The 22,043-nt window shown below is 40.0% G+C and overlaps 1 long non-coding RNA gene across 1 annotated transcript in view; it reads left to right on the forward strand.

The window, feature by feature from the left end:
• LOC137863751 (uncharacterized) overlaps nt 1-21,884 on the forward strand; it is a 130,628-nt gene extending 108,744 nt beyond the window's left edge. Inside the window, exon 6 of the long non-coding RNA XR_011101115.1 lies at nt 21,015-21,884. This is a non-coding gene — a long non-coding RNA (uncharacterized lncRNA). The remainder of the gene's footprint in view (nt 1-21,014) is intronic.
• Nucleotides 21,885-22,043: the final 159 nt, after the last annotated feature.

Genomic DNA, 22,043 nt, shown 5'->3' on the forward strand with positions numbered 1-22,043 from the left:
CTGTTTCTTTGTACTAGCGTCTATATATAACAAAGTACCTTTTACTATGAGCAAAGGTAATGGAATCAATAGATTTATTCTAGGGATCAGCTTGTCTGCAGTGGCTGCAAGTAGGCTGAAGGGAGGCCAACACGTCAGGAGAGGTGGCAGCCACACGCATTGGTGTGTTTAGCTTTAATCTACTGTGATGATGGACAGCATTGTGGTATGTGCCATGTGGATATGGCCAGAGCCTGTATTGGCTCTGGATGTGCTGGAAAGGTTCTTACAGTCCTTCAGGACTTGGTTTGGAGAAAGGAGGAGGGGCCATGGGCTTGCATGTTACGTCAGGCTGCGCAGAGTTGGCTGAAGCCTTGCTGCTATAAATGGACTTCAGGAACAGTTTACTCCATCAACAAATGTGGTGGTAGAAACTTCTGTTTTACCTTTAGAAAATGTTTGGCTCTAGTAACAGGCATTTTCCAGTGGCAATGCAGGTAGAGGGAAGAGAGGCATTTGTGCTGTTTGAAAAGGATATCAAATGGGTTTAACACGAAGAAACAGCAATTCGTGTATTACCTTCTGTGCTGGGACACTAAAGCGAGTTCTGTTTATGATAATGGCACCTCCTAGAAACTGGGCTCAGCTTATCTGCTCTTTTCATGTGCACCCCATGCAGCCCCCAGCAAGCTGGGGATAATGTCTTTGTCATTGTGTTTACTACTGTGCATAGGTAGGTACGAGCTGAAGCCTCAGAAAATGAAAAGGCTGATAAACCATTAGCAATCCTTTATACCACTGCACTATTTTTTCTTCATTGTCATTGTTCTTCTCTCTTCTGAGTCAGATAACACTGCTGAATGAAACAGGCTTTGGAAACCAAACCTGAGCACATGTCTGTTGCCATGTTCCCCCTGCCACTGTAGCAGGTGAAAATTGTTTCTGAGGGTGACTGGAATTGTCATATTGAACAAGCTCCTTTTTTTTTCTTGAGTTGGTTTTCTTTGGCCTTTTGCTGTATTGGCTCTGGGTTTTGCTTTCTTTTGTTTTACCTGCTGACTGTCTGCAATCCGTAGCTGTTTACAGAGCCAGATAAAAAGGAAAGCGCGTGAATTAATGGGCTGATGTGCAGCAAGAGATTGCATGTGATGGTTTACATAGACATCTTGGGTCTTTCTTTTCTGACAAGCTGCAAAAGCTCCTGCATCCTTTATCTTTACGTTATTGGGATACTGAATTAGCCTATGTATTGAGCTGAGCCTGTTCCTTTGATGGAAGTTTAGACTTCTGGACAAATACAGACTACGTTCACATCTGTGATTTTTTTTCTTTCTACATATTCTGTAGAAATAGACCTTCAGACCTTCAGGGCTGGGAGGGTTTGCTATGATACCTAATTTGAAAGGAATATTTTAGAGTAAGGCCATAAAGCAAATTTTGCATTTTTAATCATGAAGTACTAGAAATGGAAATCCAGTTTTGAACGTTTTCTTTGGTAAAACCAGAAATGATCATGTGAGCAATAGATAGCCCTATTACTGTTTATGGATAAAGATTTCTGCATTTACAACGAGCTCAATAAGCACTGGTGACTGAGTTTACAGGAATAGTAATTAATATGTGGAAGTGTTAATGTTTGAACAAGAAGAGAGATATTTGACAAAGTATTCACTGTCTAGGTAAGAGGAATTGCATTTATTTTTTATCACTGTGATCTTTTGGTCTGACCTCCTTTATAATATAGTTGATGGGACTTAGATTAATTAATTCTTAATTGAAGCATAGCAGAGCCTTTGGAAAGATGTCATGTCCTGCTTTAAAAATGAGCATGATGGAGATCCCAGCACAAAATGCCACAAAGGATGCCAGTGGCTATTTGTCATCTTTGTTAGATTTGTGTCTTACTTCTAACCTGGATTGCACTGGTTTTAGTGTTATATCATTGTATCTCAATTTGTAATTGTTTGTAACATTGAAGAACCTATTATAGATAGCTTTTCACTCTTGTCAGTATTCTAGTCATTTCACTTTGCAATTTGTTGTCCCTTTATTTTACAAACTGAGCATGAAAAATATTTTGCAAATCCAAGCTGGTATGGCTCAGATTCTCATAAATATTATATATTATTTGTTATTATTACTATTATCTTCATTGGTAAAACTATTTTAACAAGGAAGAATCTTTATAATAATTTTTAATTGCTTAATGCATAATACATGTTTTGGGTTTAAAATTTAAGAAATACATTAGAACTCGTGACCAGAAGGGTCTTCCTCAGGAATGGTTTTTCATTTTGCTCTTTCTCCCATAAGGGCCAGTCAGGATAGTGGAAGGTTTCCCCTGTGGCACTGGTCCATACAGGGGCTCCTTATTGTCCTTGTGCCTCCCAGCAGCCATCCAGTGCATCCCAGTTAGGAACAGGGTGACTCTCAGCTGGTTAAATATAAAAGCCCAAACTTAGAAGCTGAGTTAGAGGTCTAAATGTAGATGGTGAATGCCCCTGTTGAGCAACCAGCTGGTAGTTTCTACACCTATAGCCACTTGCTGAGCTATATTAGCTTTCCAGTTGATTTATTAGTTGATCTTTTGTCGCACAAAATTGTCATTATGATGGATCCAAGCCTTTATTTTTTACATTGGATAAACATTAACAACCACATGCCCCCTGCTCACTCCCAAATGACAGTGTATATTGGTTTATTTAAAACTAACAAACAAACAAAACACAATCTCTTTTCAATAATTTCAGGCTTTTGTAGGCCTCCACATCCTATACCTTTTCCACAAATTTGGAACTTGGTGATGATGGAGGAAAAGAGCTTCATGGTTTCTTACTTATTTCTGTACATGAGTATTAAGCTTAATTTGAAATCTGCACTTGGTAATTTATGTTATACTGTCCTGAGTTACTTTTCACTAGTAGGCTTTAATCAATTTTCTTCCTGAGTCATGTGAGAACTTAATTGTTTGTTTGTTTTGTCTCTTTTGCATTGAAATATTCTGACATTGATCTTCAACACTGTGAAAAGATTTCACTGTTGTTTACAGTTCTTGTGCCATCTTTAGGTGATTCCCAAGTTCTTCCCTTAGATGGTGCTAATAGGGTACAAAAAGTACAACGAGATTACAGTGTTTTAGAAAGAACATGAAGTACAATAAAGGCTTCTTTGGATTCTCTGAGCAATTTCTTTCTTCCTCTGTGTGCTACAGTTCTGCCTTATTTGCTCTTGTTCAAGCTCCAGAATGGAGCATGAAATATAAAAGTATCGGATTTGGTAAACAATTAGGTATGATGACTATATGCTCATTTTGAAAAATAGAGGAACAAATGTTGTCTGTATGTGAGCTGCAAAATGAACAGGCTTTTCATCAGCTTTGTGCTTGCAAAGAGAAGGCATACTGCTAGTATCTGAACTCTGGGAAAATGGTATCCAGTATCACTCTCCATTAATTAGGGGCCCTTGCAAACAACTTTTTCTTTAGATTGTAACAGTAATTAGCAATCCTCTGTGCATAGAGGCGTAGAAGGATTTGCACAGTGGACAATGAGGGTGAAGAGAATCTCCAGCTGTTTTCCCTCTTGATGCAAGTATCAAGGAGGTGCTGACCATCACGGGTAACTATGTTTATGTATTTTTTCCTGAATGTAATTCTGAGTGTTCAGAAGTAAAAGAGCACTTGTTTGATTACATTTCACGTTAGGGTTAAGGCCTGAAAAGAAATCTCGACACCTGATGATTTTACCCTTTCTCTGGGGAATTTAAAATACAAGCTGTGTATCTTGCTGTTTCACATGTCCAATATAAAGGTTATGGCTTTCAGAAGTGCATTCATGCCCCGGAGACCAGCATCAGCAGCATCTGTGAGACATGTAACAGTTCATCAGAGTCATCTCAGCTTGTCTGTACATTTGACAGCAGAATTATCCTTTCCTTCTTTTCTCCCCACCTTCGCCCCTCTTGGTTCATCATTGCTTTGCAGGCAATGAGAGTTCTCAGTCTGCCGAGTTGGTTGGGATGTCTGTTCAGCACGTAATTGATCATGACTGCCCATCACTGCTCATGAAGAAACAGAGGGCTTGTGAGGGCAGGGGTGCACGGGTCCAGACCACAACACACTGGGAAGCTGAGTGCCTGAGGAAATGTGCACAGTGTCAACCCTGTTATGCTTGGGGATTCTGCCAGGATGTAATTAGCACTTCACTCTCAGGAGCAATGTAATTAACTAAGTTCACCTAAAATAGAGGGAGGAGAGAGGCTTCACTGTTTATCAAATCTAGTTAGTTTGATTTAAACCGTCTAGGTTAGGCCAGTAGTGGGTCTGTTTCTTTCCTGACCCTTCCATCATATTCATTATTGATTTTTCCTGAAGGATGTCAAGGCAATTACCGCATGCCACTTTATTTTATCCTTTGCAGAAGAACCTTGAATGAAGTTTTAGGACACTATGAAATAAATCAAGGAATGTTCACTCCAATCAGACACAGCCTACACTTTTTGTTGCCTTTGAGATAGAAGTTTAAAGTGCAGTCCTGATTAGAGTGCCTCTGTGATTGCTAATGTATGGTGAGTCCTGCATTTCTATAGCTCATCTACCTCACAGGGTTCACTTTGACAGGCCAAAGTACATTTATATTGGCTTTTTGAGTTTAGGCATCTTGCTCAGGGATGAATCCATTGTCTGTCTTCACCTCGTTCTATTGAAGAACCAATTTACGGTGCTCGTAGCAAGCAGACCTAAAATCTAAACATCAAAGCTTTACTTTACCCTTCCATTACCTAATCTTAGCTTTTAGATGAAATCAGTGGCATGGATGGTTTTATAGGAAGATGTAAAACTAAGCTTTTCTTTGGTGAAGGTGGTGACATTCAAGCTTTGAGAAGATTTGCTTTTGCTGCTTCCACAGCTTAGGCTTTCTCCTACAGCACAAGGATTTGTTTATAATAATTACACACTGAAGTATACTCATAGAACTACTAGTTTCCAAAGACAAGCCCACAGTATGTTTTTATTTGTTTGTTTTTAAATGAGGAAGTCAGGGGTTGTGCAAAGTTGTGTATCTGATGATGAGATTTTAATTAAATAAGCATATTCTGACACTGAGCCCCAGCCTCATTTGGTGGACATGATGGACAGGGACCAGTTAATGAGCAGATGTTCAGTTTTGCTTTTCCTCAGTGTGTGGCCTTGGGCCCCATTTGTCAGGTTTCCTGCACATGTCTGCTGAAAATTTCTAATTTTCTCTTGAGTTATTATGTGACACTTGTCATAGCATTAGGGCAAATTCCAGTTACATGTCCAGCGAGTGACCTTCAGGGTCCTTGTTCAGTTTTCTAGACCACACTTGGGATTATTTCTAATTCCTAATGTTGTCATTTATTCATCAACTTTTCCTCAAAATATTTTTCAGAAGTTATTTAAAATTCTCCTTTTTTTTGTTTCTTGTACTATTATAAATTGATGATCTTTATTAGCATGATGAATGATACTAGCATTTTCTCAACCTCTCATTTGACAGAACAGCATATCTACTGCAGAGCAGTCTGGTTTTAAGTCTTGCCTTTAGGTCATAATTTGGGTGGTGAAGATATGAAGTAACTGAAAAGGTTATTGTTGTCATCTGTAAATACTCTTATGTTGCTGCTTTCACATACATTCATCAATTTAGAGAAGCTTGATTTTGCTGGGGTGTTGAATTTCATGGTTGTGTTTTAGTTGCAAGGCTCAAGGGAAAAAATCCCTCTGGGAACCCGCATCCTGGTCAAAGGAATGTCAGCACCAATGTCCTCTTTACAGTGTGTATTTCACATTGTTGTACATACAGACTGGCATTTTTTGACAGATAGTGCTAAGTAATTACAAATGGGATCAGCATACCACTTTTTGATTTTCCCAGATACATCCTATTCCAAGTTTCAGTTTTCAGATTTTAATTGTTGTTGTTGTTGTTATTATTATTATTATTATTATTTTGCTTGGGAAAGTTCCCAGATCAAGTGAATATTGTGGACAGATTAGATGAGAAGGCTTTTGCTAGGAATCAATAACAAAATCAGTGTCATTTCCAGCTTTTTGGTGCTTGATTTGCAGTTGTTAATGTAGTGTTCTTCAAGAAACTCATGCTTTTGTGTAGCTTGTTAACAGTTGCTCTCCATGTAAAGAACACACCAAATTAGGATCATCAGGGTGTAGTGGTTACACCTTGTATCAGTTCAAAAAAGTCCCTGTCGTGGCTTCAAGATCTGTACCACGGCTTGTTCAAGTGAAACTTTGAACTCAGGTTCTCTTAACAAATGGTTTCCTTGTAATAGTTTTAATTCCTAATAGTGTTAACATAGAGAGTAAATATATATTAAAAAACAAAACAAAACAAAAAAAAAAAATTAAAGCATTTTCATTTGCTTACTTCACAAGGTTTAACAGTGTTGTTAAATTATGCAAGATGGCAATCCTCTTGTGAAGCTGTTGTAATAACCAGTCAAGAATAGCTATTTCTGCAAAGACTCATTAGTGTATTTTTAAGTGCTCTGAACTATTACCGTGTTTACCAAGTTTTTCTTTCCATGTAAATTTTCTAAGCATTTGAAACAATAGCTGCCGCACTTAAAAGAATGTTGTATGTCATCTGGCCCGTTATATTAACAACACTTAAATGCAGTGGCTTAAGAATACTTTTATGAACAAAAATGATCTTGTTCGTTGTGATTTGTGAGGCTATATTAATTATGACTTCTTAATTCTTGGACTCCCACCAACTCTGAGTCAAGGATTCTGATAAGTGTTTTTTGACTTGATAATTGTCATTTGGATTCTTTATTATTTACACTATTTGTAATAGGATGCATTATTCTCCTCTTTAAATAGTTGTCCAATAAAAATGACCAGTCATACGACATCAGTAATGAATAACAAATATTCATAGCTATCAATTGTTTACAACTAAGAGGTTGAAAATTATTCATTGAAACTAATTGGGGAATATTTATGAACAACAAATAAATTCAGGGTAATCAAGGTTAGTTCACAAATGATTTGCCAACCCCAAAAGGGGTGAAGTTTGTCAAGGATATTATTCTGTGCAATTTGTTTTGCTGTCATTAACTCTAAATGCACCTTGAAATATGTGACTGGTGCCGCCTAGATGCATTCTGCATTGAGCATAATTATCTGCATTTCTGCCGGGCTGGACAAGCATGAAATTCAGTGCAAACAACATGCAGCATGCGCTGTCTGGGGCTCCAAAATGGAACTTGACTTTCCTTAATGTAGAAAGCTAGGGTGCATTAGGCTTTCTCTGGCTTTTGGATACTAAAAATAAAATCAAGGTCAATGTCTAATTAGGGGGGAACTGGTCTGAATATAAATAATTCAGTTTCCACATACAGTAATGTGACCTGCAAGGGAGAAACAGACACACAAAGGTGTTTTTGTGACTTGGCTGCATCCCCAGCTTGAGCTGGTCTCTTTTTTTGAGCTCTTTTGATAGTAGAGAAACTTTGGGCATTTTAATTCTGCCTAGGCAGGGCACATTGGAAAGCAGCATCAAAACCCTTCCTCGGACATGTCTGTTGACCTTCTTTGTGCTGGATTTTCTCCCCTTGTGGGAGTGAAAACTGCCATCAACAAGGTAGTTATGGGTAGTTATGGGTGTTCCCATCTATATTTGTCTCTCCCAGAAAAAACTGAGAGAGTTCAGTTTGTTACTCAAGACGAGTTTTACAAATGTCCTTTTGTTGCCTAATGCATAAATGTGAATTACCAAAGACAAAGCAGTAGTGTAAAGGGTCTGTCAACCAGACAGGGCAGCTACACCTTTGGTTGAGGTGCCAGGACAGGGTTGAAGAGCCACATTTTTAATTTGATGCTTTCCCAGTGAGAAAAATATCTTCCCTGCTAACAGGGCAGAGAGAAATGCACAGCAACAAGTGGAAGTATCCATGGGGGGCCCTGAAAGTAACTATGTAATGATTATTTGACAAGGCTTCCTGGATGCTAACAATCCCATTAAAATAAGCTGGCAAAAACATTAGGATCCTGCACTGACTGAAAATGAAACAAGAGAAATGAGGAGGGATTAAAGTAAAGCTCAGAAATAAAGAACTACCACTGAGTGTGTCCACTGTGGGAGTGTGTCAACCTGATGGGAAGCTCTTGGTAATTAACCAGAGTCGACTTCTTTCTTAAGTTCTAAAGGGCTCTTTTTATTTATTTATTTATTTTAGATTGTATAGCATCCATGTATAGCATGGATGCTGAGAGGGCAAAGTCAGCACCAGGACTGCCAGCTTTAGGCATTGTACCGTATGTATTATTAGAGACAATTCTTGCCCAAAGAACTTTAAATGCATATGCCCAAGGCAGAGGAGGGAAGTGGTGGGATCACACATTCGCAAACGGGAAAGTGAGGAGGTGGTTTCAGAGCTTTTCACTTTCCACTTGGGCTCCCATGGCAGGTCTCTTCAAAAATGCTGACTCCTAGTGATTTGGTTGGCCAAAGCAGGGAGTGAATGGAGACACATGGGGCAGCATCGCTCTCTCCTGTGCACTGCCTTAGCCTTACGAATTATAGCCCTGAGCTCATGCTGCATAAACCAGTCCTTCTCCCAGTGGTGTCTTCCCTCATGATCTGATACTTTATAATTACCCTACAGCGATTCTCTTTTAAATGTATAGACAGGCATATGATGTACACAGCTCCCCCTTGATCTAATTGATAGAAAAACCAAGAACGACTTTTGTGCTGACTGCAGCAAAAAATAATTGGAGTCAAGGATTGTTATGTAACACATATGCAGCTACACGTTAAAAAATAAACCACTTTTACTTATATAACAACTATTATTGAAAGATCTGGGAGAAGATTTAGGCTTGGGTTGTCCTCCCAGATGTGGCTGCCAGGGAGCCACGAGCAAGGGCTGTGCCCAGGGCAGGCAGTGGATGGCTGCAGGCACCTGGCCCCATGTTTCCCACATCTGGGACAGGTCTGTATGCAGGTGGATGTGTTGGTAGAGCTTTGCAGTCACTGCTGCTGGGAGAGGAAGACACACTGTGGTATATAAGGAGAGAAGAATGTTTACTTCATCAGGAAAAATTCTTGTGATGTGCTGATGTACTGCAGTGTCTAGCCTTACGTTAGCCCTTTCCTGGTATCTACTGAACATCAAATCTTGTGGAATTTTTTTTTTGGTGAGTTTTATTGGAAATAAAGGGAAAAAAATAGACTTGTCATGTTGAAAATATTCTCAAAATAGATGTTGTGATAGAGACTTGAGCATTATAAGAAGCCTTTGTACGTTTGCATTGCAATTTGCTATTGTATGTGTTCTCTAGAAAAAGTCATTTGAAAGGGAGAAAATGTACAAAGCAGACCAGCTGTTTGGTAAAGCTGTGTGACAAGGCTGTGAGTAAGGCTTGACGAGGCCCTGAGAAAAGTTGGCTGGCTTTTGGAGAGGGGTTGCATGAGATAACCTCCACAGATTCCACCCAACATAAATTATTCTATGATTCTATGATTAACTGTAATTTTGTTCCCAAAACCCACAGTCCTGAAATATTGCAGGTTTTTCTTCAAAATTTATGAGTCATGGAAAAAAAAGGCTTTTCGTCTTTGCCATCGTCATGTTCCTCACATGACTAACTGCAAAAGACGAATTGGCAGTTGGGCCTGATTTGTTACTTCATTCTCTATGGAACAGTTGTTCTGTGGGCAAGCAGAAGGGCTTCTTTAATTAAGGAGCAGCAGAGTGTTTTCGGGGCTATTAATGCAACCTGAGAGAGGATTCAAATGGCTGCACGCGACGGGCAGCTTGTGGGCCCGGGGGCTGACGGGTGCAGGCCCGGCCTCGTAAAGCAGGCCTTCCTCTGCAGATGGGCTGCCACGAATCTCAGCTGCCAAGCTCTGCTGTACCCACTGTGAGACTTGCTTGTGTACCTTGTCTGAGCATGTATCAGGTTTGCACAGCCAGGATGGAAGCTGACAGCATGCTGTGGAATTTTACTGTCAGGACAGGTCAGTGGTATTTTTTCTGTTTTGTGTCCATGCTGCATTAGACCATAGACCTGGCCTTAAAAGCACTCACAGGTTACCCCTAGAGCAAAACCAAAATCTTGCAGTGATCTACCCAGGCAAAAAGAACATTTATGGCAGTATTAATCACTCGTCACGTCTTGCTGGCTCCCATGTGTATCTTTCATTGGTATCAGGCCCTAAAATAAGCCGAGTAATGGAACATGGACATGAAAGAACTGTGCTTGCAGTGTCAGGAAGAGATAGAGTAAAATAGGTACATCTCAGTTATACTTACCAGTCTAGCCAAAGTGTTGAGGAGGAGCTGGGATTCATGTATGTGCCATCACAAGGTGTTAAATTAGAGAGTAACAGTAAGAGGAACAGGTAGATAAGGAGACAAGTCAGCTCCAAGCTTTTGCCATGTAACCCCAGTGGAAGTGCAGTGGGGTTGAACAAAACAAGCGATTGTGCATTTGATTTGGTATTTGGTCTCTAGATGCCTGCTGCCTGACAGAAAATGTTCTCCATAGCAATTTTCCCATTTAGAAAAGTAAAGTGAAAGTGGTAGTGTAAAGGAGCTTATTAGAAAGAGCATTATACTAAGAATCAGAATAGCAAATTCTTGTTCTGTCTCTAATTTCCTGGGCCACCTTGGGACCTCTGTGCCATTTCTCTGTACCTTATTTCCAAACTGGCAGATGGATAATTATCTACTGATATCAGAGGATTGTGCTTAGGGTGGGGTTGATAAACAAACTCCTTTACACACCAACCTTGCCTCATTTTGGATGCCTTCCCATGTGCGTAAACACAAATTTGCTGTTTTTATAGCTCTTCTGGCTTAATAAAATCAGAACTTTCTTCTAATTGAAGTGACATTAAAGTTGTGGTTCATCTCACAGCCACATTTACATCATCATACCTGTGTGGTCAGGATGCTGGTGTTGTTCCCAGATACTGGTGTTTGCTGGGGTGGGTGTGCAGGGAGCAGTAATTCCCCCAGTCCCAGTCAAATAACAGATTTCCTCCAGGATCAGCAGCTGGAGCAGGTGATGCACTTGTTTGTGTCTCAAGTTATGTAACCATTAAATCTCTCTTCTCATCTCTTGACCTACTCCCTCCAGAAATCTGTTATTGAAAGGAAGGAAAAGGGAAAATGTTTTTAAATGGGCAAATTGAGAAATTCACAGTGTTGCAAATAGTCTGCTTGCAGACTAGAGTTGCCTAGGGCTGTTTTATGAGTCTCACATGGAGTTGTAAATCAATTTAGAGTCGTAGAAGTAAGGCATAAACCAGAAAACTCTGTGTGTGTGTCAGCTGTGTTCTGTACAAATGGCTGATATTGTATATAGTGTTTATTGCAAATCCTGTTGTGACCCATTTTCTAATGTAACTTGGTTAATTTTTCTTGTGACACAAAAAACCCCCAACAAAATAAAGTCCAGTGTTTGCTATATAGAGAGTATTGGTTCTTGGTGGTTTTGAACACTGAATGCATTACTGAGTACCTTCAAGCAGAACTACTTTTAATCAAAAACAATTTAAAACCGGGATCATTTTTTAGTGTAATAAAACCCAAGTAATTTCAAAAACTTCTGTTACTGCTTCTATACAAATAACTGTAAAGTACTGAGGCTTATGCCTTTGTTTCTCTAACACTCAAGCCTATATGTTTTCCAAGGCATCTTTAAGGTAAATGGAGGATTTCTGACCACCTACAGTTTGGAGGATTTGGGGTGCTGCCTGTTGGGGAGTTCAAGCATCTCTTTAAACCTGTGCTTCCTACAGTGCCTTCTTTCCTTTCCCTTTTTTTTTTTTTTTTTTTTTTTTTTAAATCTGAAAGAATAGATTTAGGCTATTATTTGCTTGAGTATCTTCCAATAAGAAGACCATTTCAGAGAGATCTTCCATGAAACAACATCCCTGAGTGTAGTGGGAGCATGGATTTTGCTGCTCAATTTCCCTTTGGTTTCTTCCTGCAGGGCAGTTCAGTGTTTGCGTAAACTGTTTCCCATATCCTAGATGTACAGTGTATAACCATCCACAGCAGCAAAACAAAGTCCGTGGATCAGAACCAGCACAGTCTGCTGCTGTGAAATGCCAGCAGTGTTTGGTCACATTTTGAACAGTTTTAAGACATTCCAATGTAATGAGTAGGTCTCATCTACAGAGACCATGACAGATTGGGAACCTCTGAATGAGGAGAATTCATTGATGTTGCAAGGTACTGCTGTCTTGTTTTCATTTGTTTTGCCTCAGATCTTGACCAAACCAGAAATCCTGAAATGTAATAAAACTGAAATGGAATCTGTAATAGTGCACGCTCCTTAATATCTCAGGTAGTTTCTCTTCAAAGGACTGGGGAGAAGGAACAAAACTGCAGTCTGTGCATTGTGGAGACATCCTCAGTGGCCTCTCCGCATGGACTGGGCAGCAGCTCTTCCCCTGATGAAAGCAGCAGAGCCCAGCTCCAGTGTGCCAGGGCTCAAGAGGGACAAAAGTTCCTCTCGTAGTGGGGAATGATCAGTTCCACCACAGGGCGTTCATGAGAGGAGGGAATTCTCGGCCTGCCCATCGCCACGACCAGCTTCTGGTGGTATTGACCACAGTTTTGTGAGCACAAATACAGTTGCCTGCATTAATCATACTTTTCACTGAAAGCTTAATTTAATGGGCTTTGAAGCAAAATGTTTCCAACAGCTCTATGTGTTTCTCTGTCTAGGCAAAAAGTTTGAGCACACTTTTTTCTCCTTGCGGAGAGTGCTTTCTCTTTTCCAGCTGTCAGAACACAAGGGTCATTTGAGTATTCTTGTCAGGTTTTCCAGATGCTTGTTTTGAATTGATGGGTTTGAACAGGAGCAATTTGTTATACTGGCACTTCCCCCCCTCCAACACCAAAGAGTCAGCCCTTTGCAGATACATTATTATCTCGTTCCCTGAAGAAGCCGCTCGTCTTAAGATAGAGCGAATGGGTTGGAAGATTTTAGGTCTGAACCAAAGGTCAAACCTGACTGATGGCTGCAAAAGGGAGTGGAGATGTGTAGACTTGCCTGGGTGGTAGATATTTCTTGCATGCATATGTGTGCAGATAATGCTAGATGGATTATTTGGCATTTTGGCTCAAGTATATTTCTTCCTCTGGTTTGGAAATAATTTTTAAGTGGTTGGAAGGAAGCTTTAATATCAAAGCATAAGCAGTGCAGTGAGGTATAGAGTGTTTGTTCAAGTCTTCTATTATTTTTGGTTGCAACTTGCAAAAGTCCCAGCTTGTAAAGTAGATGTACATGGTCTGTTCTGAAAGTAGTAGGACTGGCTTTTTTCTGGGCGAACGGGCAGACGAGAGGCGGTCTGCGCACACAGGATCAGTGGAGGGGGATATTGGGAATGCTGGGAAAAATCGGCAGTCAGCTGTCAGCCGTTGAAGAGAGCAGGTCGCTTGTACTGTGAACACCTGTCGAAACGCCTCGTCATGGGGAATCATGGAGCGTTTACTGGAACAGCGACACGCGATCAAATTTTGTGTAAAGCTTGGTAAAACGGGCAAAGAGACTCACGACATGATTAAGGAGGCCTACGGTGATGCTGCCATGGGTAGATCGTGTGTTTTTGAGTGGCACAAGCTGTTCCGAGAAGGTAGGGAAAGAGTGGAAGACGACGACCGCTCTGGACACCCTTCAACCAGCAAGACCAACGAAAATGTGTCGTGAGTGAAAAATTTACTGAACCGTGATCGCAGGATGAGTATCAGAATGATTGCTGATGACTTGAGCATTCCTCAAACCCAAGTTTTTGAGATGGTGAAAGAAAACTTAGCCATGAGGAAAGTGTGCGCGAAGCTTGTGCCGCGAGTGTTGTCAGAGGAGCAAAAGGCCAACCAGAAAGCGATCTGCCAGGATCTTCTTCATCATGTGAATGAGGAGCCCGACTTTTTGGACAATGTAGTGACTGGTGACGAGACGTGGGTGTTTGAATACGACCCGGAGAGTAAGCGGCAGAGCACAGAATGGCACAACCCTGCTTCCCCATGCCCCAAGAAAGCATGAATGAGCAAATCCAAGCAAAAGTCCATGCTCATTTGCTTTTTTGATCGACATGGAATCATCCACAAAGAGTTTGTACCACCCTGACAAACAGTTAATGCTGTTTTTTACGTGGAAGTCCTCACAAGACTGCAAAAACGCATTGCTCGTGTCCGCCCAGCCATCGTCAATAATTGGCGGCTGCACCATGACAATGCACCGAGCCACACAGCGTTCTGCGTAGTGGAGTATCTTGCCCAGCACAAGGTGGCAACGCTGCCTCAGCCCCCCTACAGCCCTGACTTGGCCCCACCAGACTTTTTTCTATTCCCGAGAATAAAATCAATGCTCAAGGGGAAGCATCACGCATCGGTAGAAGCACTTCAAGAGGCCATGACGAGGAAGCTAAGCAGCATTCCGGTCCAGGCGTTCCTGGAGGCGTACGAAAACTGGAAAACTCGTTGGCAGCAGTGTGTAGATGCGGAAGGGTGCTACTTCTAAAAATTCTAATAGTTTGTTCTATTCTCATGAATAATTTTTTTTTTTTTAAAAAAATGAGTCCTACTACTTTCAGAATGTAAATCTGTTTTCCACATATGCTTTCATTCAGCATCTTATGGGATTACTCCCCAGCATTCACTGAGTTTAACTCTGATACTCGTGGAGAAGTGAAGGGTATGTTCAGAGCTGCTGGCCAGGCATCACTGTGGTGGAGGAAGGACCACAGTGGCTGAGGAGAAGGGAAGGGGTGGCAGGACATGAGGAGAGCTACGTACTGAAATGACTCTTTCATGGGAAGCTTGTCTGGTCTAGAGGATTTCCATGTGTGGAGAAAAAGGAGCTCCATTAGTATGGAAGCCTGCATGCAGATGTAAAAGATACACAGTTGCAGCAGAGCTGCTATTTAGACCCAAAGGGAAATAAATAGAAAAAAAAAATTTAGGCCTCATTCCAAAGAGTCATACCAGGTACATGACCTGTGCTGGGACTGAGCCTTCAGACTCATATAAGTAATGCATTAACTAACTGAGGAGTCTGCAAACTCCTGCTGAGAAATTTGGTGTCAGACTTGTTGGTGATTATACAGATAATTAAGGCATTATACAAATGTTTCAAGTGATTATTAGGTCTGCTACACTGCAAGAAGGTTCATTGCAGCTGAGGGTAAAAGGAAATGCTGTGTATGGCATTTCCATCCTGCTTCACCTTTTTTTGACCAGAGTTTTTTGACTAACGCCTAGTACATTCAAGTGGAAGCAGTTTTACAGGCATAACAGTAGAATAAAAACTTGGAAATGAATGATACGCTTATATTCCAAATGTGTTACAGGTCACATCGCTTAAGGAGGAGTCAGAGCCTCTGTCACTCAAACAAGTGACAAATTCAATTGCATCTCTGTCTTCATAGCAAGGCTCATGCTTGCTATCTACAAGGATTTACTCCTGGCATCTCATCAGTTTGTGATATTTTCCATGAGGGTCAGGGTATATGTGTATTTTCCAATAAATAAACATAGGTAAAGGTCAGAGTATATGGTCCAGAAGCTGTGAATTCACTGGATTAGCTCTTCTGAAAGCTGACAAAGCCATAATACAGAGAATCTGTAGCAGTGCTTATGGTTTTTGGCTAAGTTTCCTGATGTCACGAAGCCAGCTCTTTTCATTAATGTTTATACACCCTGAAATGCAGCAGGATGGGCTGGGCCAAGACCTGCAGTAGGACAAGAAAGCAGCTACCGAGCAGCAACCACGGGGTAAATTTCAAGTTGCATGCAAGGTGGAAACAAGTTTCCAGCTTCCCTTGGAGGCAACCTCTGCATTTTTCTTCTGTTTGATCATTTTCTGTACTAATTTCCATCTCTCATACAAAGTCTGATTCAGAGCCTGTGGAAACCTTTCTGGTACTTGTGGTGACCTTAGATTAGACATCACTTCCATGTGTTAATCAGGAAAAAAGCTTATGAAGATTAAATTGGTGCCAAGATTATCTGATTAGCTGAACTGGACTGTGCATTTCTATTCTTCTTTCCTGCATATGGGGATTTTTCTGCTCCATTGTTACCTTATCACTAAATATGTGTTCATACTGTTCATTATATTTGTGTTGCAGTCTGATCTTGGGTAATAATTTTTCAGTTGCATTTGAAACGAGAGGTAACTGACCTACCAGGCCTGGAAATGACTGTGGACATGAAAAGGATTGTTTTTCCAAACAGTCCGAACTGAACAGACTTAACCTAGCTAGAAGGAATGCGACAGCCCTTTAATTCTGGTGCTTGTAATGAGCTGGCTCTCTGACATCTACTCAATTGGATAGATATACTAAAAAATGAAAGTAGCTTTCCTCAGGTCACGATGACTTATTTAAAGATGGTCCTTCTAAAGAAGGTTGTAAAAGTGGCCTGGGAGGTGATAACATTAGCTCTTTTGGACTATTACACAGTCACATTTATCCTGTAATGATTCCTGTGTTTTCCAAACCTGTGTGCAATTAATATTATTTAACAGATATAGGAGTGTTCGCCAGACATTTATTCAGCAAATAAAATATTTTTAATAGCTGTGGTATAAAACTTAAAGCAAACGAGTTTCCCCAACAATATTCTCTTCTACAAAGTAGATATTCTCAAATGGTGCACATTAAATTTTTGACTACAGATATCACCTTTAATGTATGCTTCGGTGGCTGCTGGGGGCTGAAAAAAATCATTACTAATTGATATGCCTTAATGGCCTGAGAGCTTTCAGAGTTGGATGAGCCCAAGAGAAACGCTGAGAGGTAGATATTTGATTCTAATTATGCCTGAGTAGGTACAAGCAAAAAGTAGAACCATCATGACAGTTATATCATTGTCAAATTGCTATACCTCGGGTTTTCTACTAATTTGACACAATTACAAAACATTGCTTCAGTGAACCCATGAAAGGCAAAGTTAGATAAAGGATGGAAGCATAGAAAAAGAAGTCTGTGCTGGTATCTGTATTTGCTAAGACAGCCACGGGAGAGAAGAGGGGTCTAGGCTTTGTAAACGATCTGCTAATTAGCTAGTGGCTATATTTTATTCCATCCCATGTCTTGAATATCTAGTATGTTTTTAAGAATACAGCAGCTATGAAATTTTAATCTAGCTGTGATGCTATAGCAGGTGTGCAGTGGGTGCATTTATTTCCCATCCCGGTTGCACCGATCCCTGTCACCTAACACTGCACTTCACACACTGAACATGAGTGATGGTGAACAATTAACCAGATATTTCTGGTTACTTTTTTCGTGTGTGAACCATTGTTATTTGTAGCCTAGACTAGATCCCAAGTTATCATAGTTCTCTCATTTACTGCAGAGTTTCTAATAGTCATCAAAGGTAGGTTCTGCTTATTTGCCCCCTGCTGAGAGGGGAACAGGAGTGGCATTTTCAGGGAGAAGTGGGTTTTAATTGGGGGTCTGCTTTGGCATCGGGGTTCAGGATGTGTTGCTTTCATCCTATTTTCCACCTTTAGTAATATCTTTGATGAGACTTAAGGGGGGAAAAAAAGAATATCATTTCTAGTAAATGCATATCCTGTATATGTATACAAGTGAAACAGGATCAATAAATAACCTTCTTTCCTACCTATATTTACTGTTTGCAAAATATAATTGTATTTTATTCAACAGTAAATGCTGCTTTCCCTTAGGAATTTCTTCAGATGACTCGGAGACTCATTATACAGAGCTAACAAGTCCTGCTTATGCTGTGAAACTGCTGGATCCTGGAAAGGTCTTTTGTAGGCAGCAGTGATGGTGATTAAGGAAAGGATTAAGAAAATTTAGGAAGCAGTATGCAAAAAAAAAAAAATCAGATAGGAAAGAAGAGTCAGAATATATTTTCTTAACTATTGTTTTAATAGTAGGACAAGCAAAGACCAAAGGAAGGGGCCTGAGGCAGAAAGAGAGAGAGAAATGGATATTCAGAGACGATACTGAATGTGCTAGAGGATTATATAACTCAGGGCAAGAAGAATACAGATTATTTTTGTCTGGATCTGGTAATACTCATGCTTCCTAAATCCAAAGGTTTATGTAACTATCTAAATCCAGATTAATTGTGTTCAGAATTCTTCACAAAACAACGAAAACATTGTCTGTTTAATGTCTGTTTGCTCTCACTTGTAAGAATAGAGATTTTATCTTATGGAACGTATAGTTGAAGGACATAATCAGTAGGTTAGTTTTGTAAACTTAAATCTGATTTATGTACAGTACATTCATGAGAAAACCCAGAAGGCCAATTTCCTTGTAGATTTAGGAAGTCGCACTATGAGAAATGGCGAAACTCTTTGAAATTTGTCTTGAAATGCCACTTTATGCAGGAATCAATTTCCCCATCTGAGGTAGAGGAAACTTGGAATTCTAGGAAATTTCTCCCCTGCTGTGACTTGGGTGTTATGGATTGCCAGAGAAGAGGAATCTGCCACTGAAGGCGACTTTATGGGGTTTTGCAATGAAATTGGGCACCTCAAAAGAGGAAAGAGTGAGTAGGTAGACCCTGGTGGTGGACCTTGCACCTGTGTGCTTGGGAAGCAAAAAATGAGTGTTTCTGTGGGCTCTCCTGATATTTGATCATGAGAGGAAAGCTGCATTTACAAGGAAGGTATCACACAGTGAGCATCTATGGTTGTTCACCTTAAAAAGTATCTGCAAGGGATCCAAACTGGTGTACAGGAGAGTTTAATATGGTGATAGGTGTGGATTTGTAGACCACTCTGTGTGTTTCTGCAACACCTTTAGTACCTTCTTGTTAAATTCTGTATCGTGAATGATCAAAAGTATACTCCTGATAAATTAATGACAGTGGTGATAGATCTCAGTTCTATCATATTCTTTGTGGAGAAAGATGGGATGAATAAGATAAGCAATGTTCTCTCAGGGTGAGTGGGAAGAGGCTTCTCTGCTGGTGTAGACTTACCTACATGCCTGAGAAGCTGATGTTGTCCTATTTGTTGACTTAGTACAATTTACACTTGTCCTGGGTGGGTGTAAATATAAGGGGAAAAAAAAAAAAAAAAAAAGAAAATGCAGAAAATCAGGGTTGCTGCTTTCTGGTTAAGATACTTTGCAGTGATTTTTAATGTTTTGGTGTGGATTTACTGATATCTTGTCCTGTTTCTGGCATTTATTGACTCGCTTGTGTTCACTGAATCCAATTTACAGCACTTCATGTGGCCAGAACACAGCAGTAAATCTAGTGCATTAAATCAGTGTGTTGGATTTTGTTCTTTATTAAACCAACAAATCTGGATTAATTCCGGTTTTTGAAAGTGTTTCTATTAAACAAAAGACCAGTTAGCCCCGTATCTAGAAAATGTCTTTTGATTGCTTGTATAAATGGAGACATTTTCTCTCCCAAAGGCCAGCTAGAATGTCTCCTGCAGAATATGTATGTATGTCTATGTGTGTGTATATATACATTTCTCTCCTCTCCCAGATGGATGTTATTATAACTGTTCTAGCCAGATTCTTTCAGTAACTGCCCTAGATTTTTTTTTTTTTTTTTTTATGGTCTACATGGATTAGAAAGTGATGGAAAGCTTCATTTTAATAGCACCACATTGATATGTGGCCATCCCTCTGTTTTTCAAATCACAGAAGCTTTTTTTTTTTTTCCTCACGTACAGTCTAGTTTGAGGTATTACCATTAAAAAAAAAGGGGGGGGGGGTATTTATAAGGTTGTTGTGGATAGCAGTTGTGCTTGGTGGTGTGGGTGGAGGTGTTTGAAGTGCTGTTTTTCTTCCGTGGGATGCTGGTGTGGCAGAGAAGGTGTCAAATTTTTAATAACTGGGAACTGCAAAGCAAATGCAAATTTCAGTTTGTGTTTGGGTTAATTGTATCACTTTTACTATCATTCCAGATTCTTCTCTTTCTTTCTTCATTCTGGCATTCAGATGGTTTGCCAACAATTTACATTACGTGCCCTTTTGGGAGGGTGTCAGTTTTTGTTAAGATAGCTGCAGAGTGTGTATAATGTGCTGATTTTCCTCTTTAAATTACATGCCCACCGCAAAACTAATTTCTGTTAATTGAGGCTATTTTTCAGTCGCAGTTTATTTTTGTAATGTAGGGAGAAACAAAACCTGTCTTTTATGGCTTGAAAAGTGCTTTGTATTTGTCAAATGTTGCTCTGTCACATATTTGCTCTGTCAAATGTTATGTGTATGTAGCTACTCTGTTTACAACAATCTTCTAAATCACTTCTTCAATGTTCAACTCATGTTGATCTTATTTCCCAAAATATTTGCTAAATGAAACATACTGTTTATAGAGAGTTGCTCCAAAACATGTGGATTCAATTTATTTCTGGGCAATTTGGGGCTTTGTTGCTTTCAGGAAACATAAAGTGTATAAAGCTCCCAAAGCCTGGGTGTGAATCAGCTGTTCCTAAAATCACTGTCAATATCAGCAGGTCAAGGTGGAAAATCTGTTACTAAAAGATATATCCATGTGATCTTTCCCAAGGAGCTATATGTAGAAAACCCTGTTTCAATCACCTAGGTACCATTAAGATCATAAATACGGAGGTTACCTTAATGACACTGCACATTTTCTAGGGGAGATGGAGTAAGCCATTCATAGAAATATCTTGCCAACCATCTTGAACAGATCATCAGACCATAATTTGGTTTGTCTGTCAGAGAGGAAAAATATGAAGAAGGACAAGGGGAAAAACCTTTTTTGTATCATAAGAACCTGTCTTAAATTCTACCAGTCTCTTTTCTTGTCTTTAATCCTGCATTGCTTGACTGCCTGGGAAGTGAAATTCTGCATGTTGTGAAAGGGACCTGTTGGCTTAGTATTTGGCTGATGTAGGTAGCTAACCTCTCCACAGATCCAGGGAAGAATGGAGGAGATATGTGTTAGCCCATTTTAAAATAATTCTCACTGGGTGTATATGAAATATATGCATGAATTCTCACCAGGTATATATGAAATGTATGCATGTAAGTGGGTAATACACAGCCTTTTCCCAGGATACCAAAGAAACTGAACTAAGACAACAAATAAACAACAAATAAAATTTCCTTGCCAAGGAGAAGTCTCCTTCCATAGAAGAGTAACTTCTAAACTGAGCATTACTCCTGATGAGAAAACAGTACTGAATACAGACTTGTGTCACCACACCAAACCGCAGCAGGGACAATACCATCTCCTGGTGAGTTAAAACATTGATTTCCTTGGCAGGAACCTGTTACTGCCTTGTCTGGGATGTGAAATCTGTGCCCCTGGAAAATTGTAAAAATAATTGGCATTTTGTCTTGTGGACAACAACACAGTGCATTGAGGTCACTGGCAAGATCAGTCCAGTGAAGGCAGACCAGGCACCCCAGAGGGTGGCAAACCTTCACCTGCTTTTGTGGGCTCTGCCCTATCGCTGCCTCACCTGCCAGCAACCTGTGGACCAGGCAAGGAGCTGGACCAAGGAGCTGCCACAGGGGGACTGCCTCTCCCTGAAAACAGAGGAACTAATGGTATGGAGCTGCACATGGGGTGTTACATCAACAGGTAGGTAACGTGTTTTGAGCCATGCAGACAGAAAGATCTTTTACAGTTTTTTTTTTTAAAGTTTTCAGCAGAACATGTTTAATGTATACTATGGGATGGATTTTCCTGATACTGCGTTCTTTTCCCAAGAACTGAGCATTAAATTCTACGTAAGGATGCTTGTCATTGCATGCGGCAAATACATACAGAAAGTCATAAATGTCATCACACTGTTTTTTGCTTCAGTTGTGTACATTCTGGACATGTCTGCAGAATGTCCACTAATTAGGGTAGAAAATGTTAACTTGATTATGATCATTATAGGTGAAAATGTCATCTTCTGTCAGCTGCAGAAAAGATTAACTTCTTTTTAATAAATTTATTAAAGTTCTGCACGATTTCTTATGCTATTTAGTTAATTATACATAACAATTAGGTAATTACATGTCATAACGTTGTGATTATGTGTATTTGCTCGAAATGTACAATTAGATGCAATTATACACTAAGAAAATGGG

The sequence above is a fragment of the Anas acuta genome, chromosome 13 (genome assembly GCF_963932015.1).
Source record: "Anas acuta chromosome 13, bAnaAcu1.1, whole genome shotgun sequence".
Classification (NCBI taxonomy): domain Eukaryota; kingdom Metazoa; phylum Chordata; class Aves; order Anseriformes; family Anatidae; genus Anas; species Anas acuta.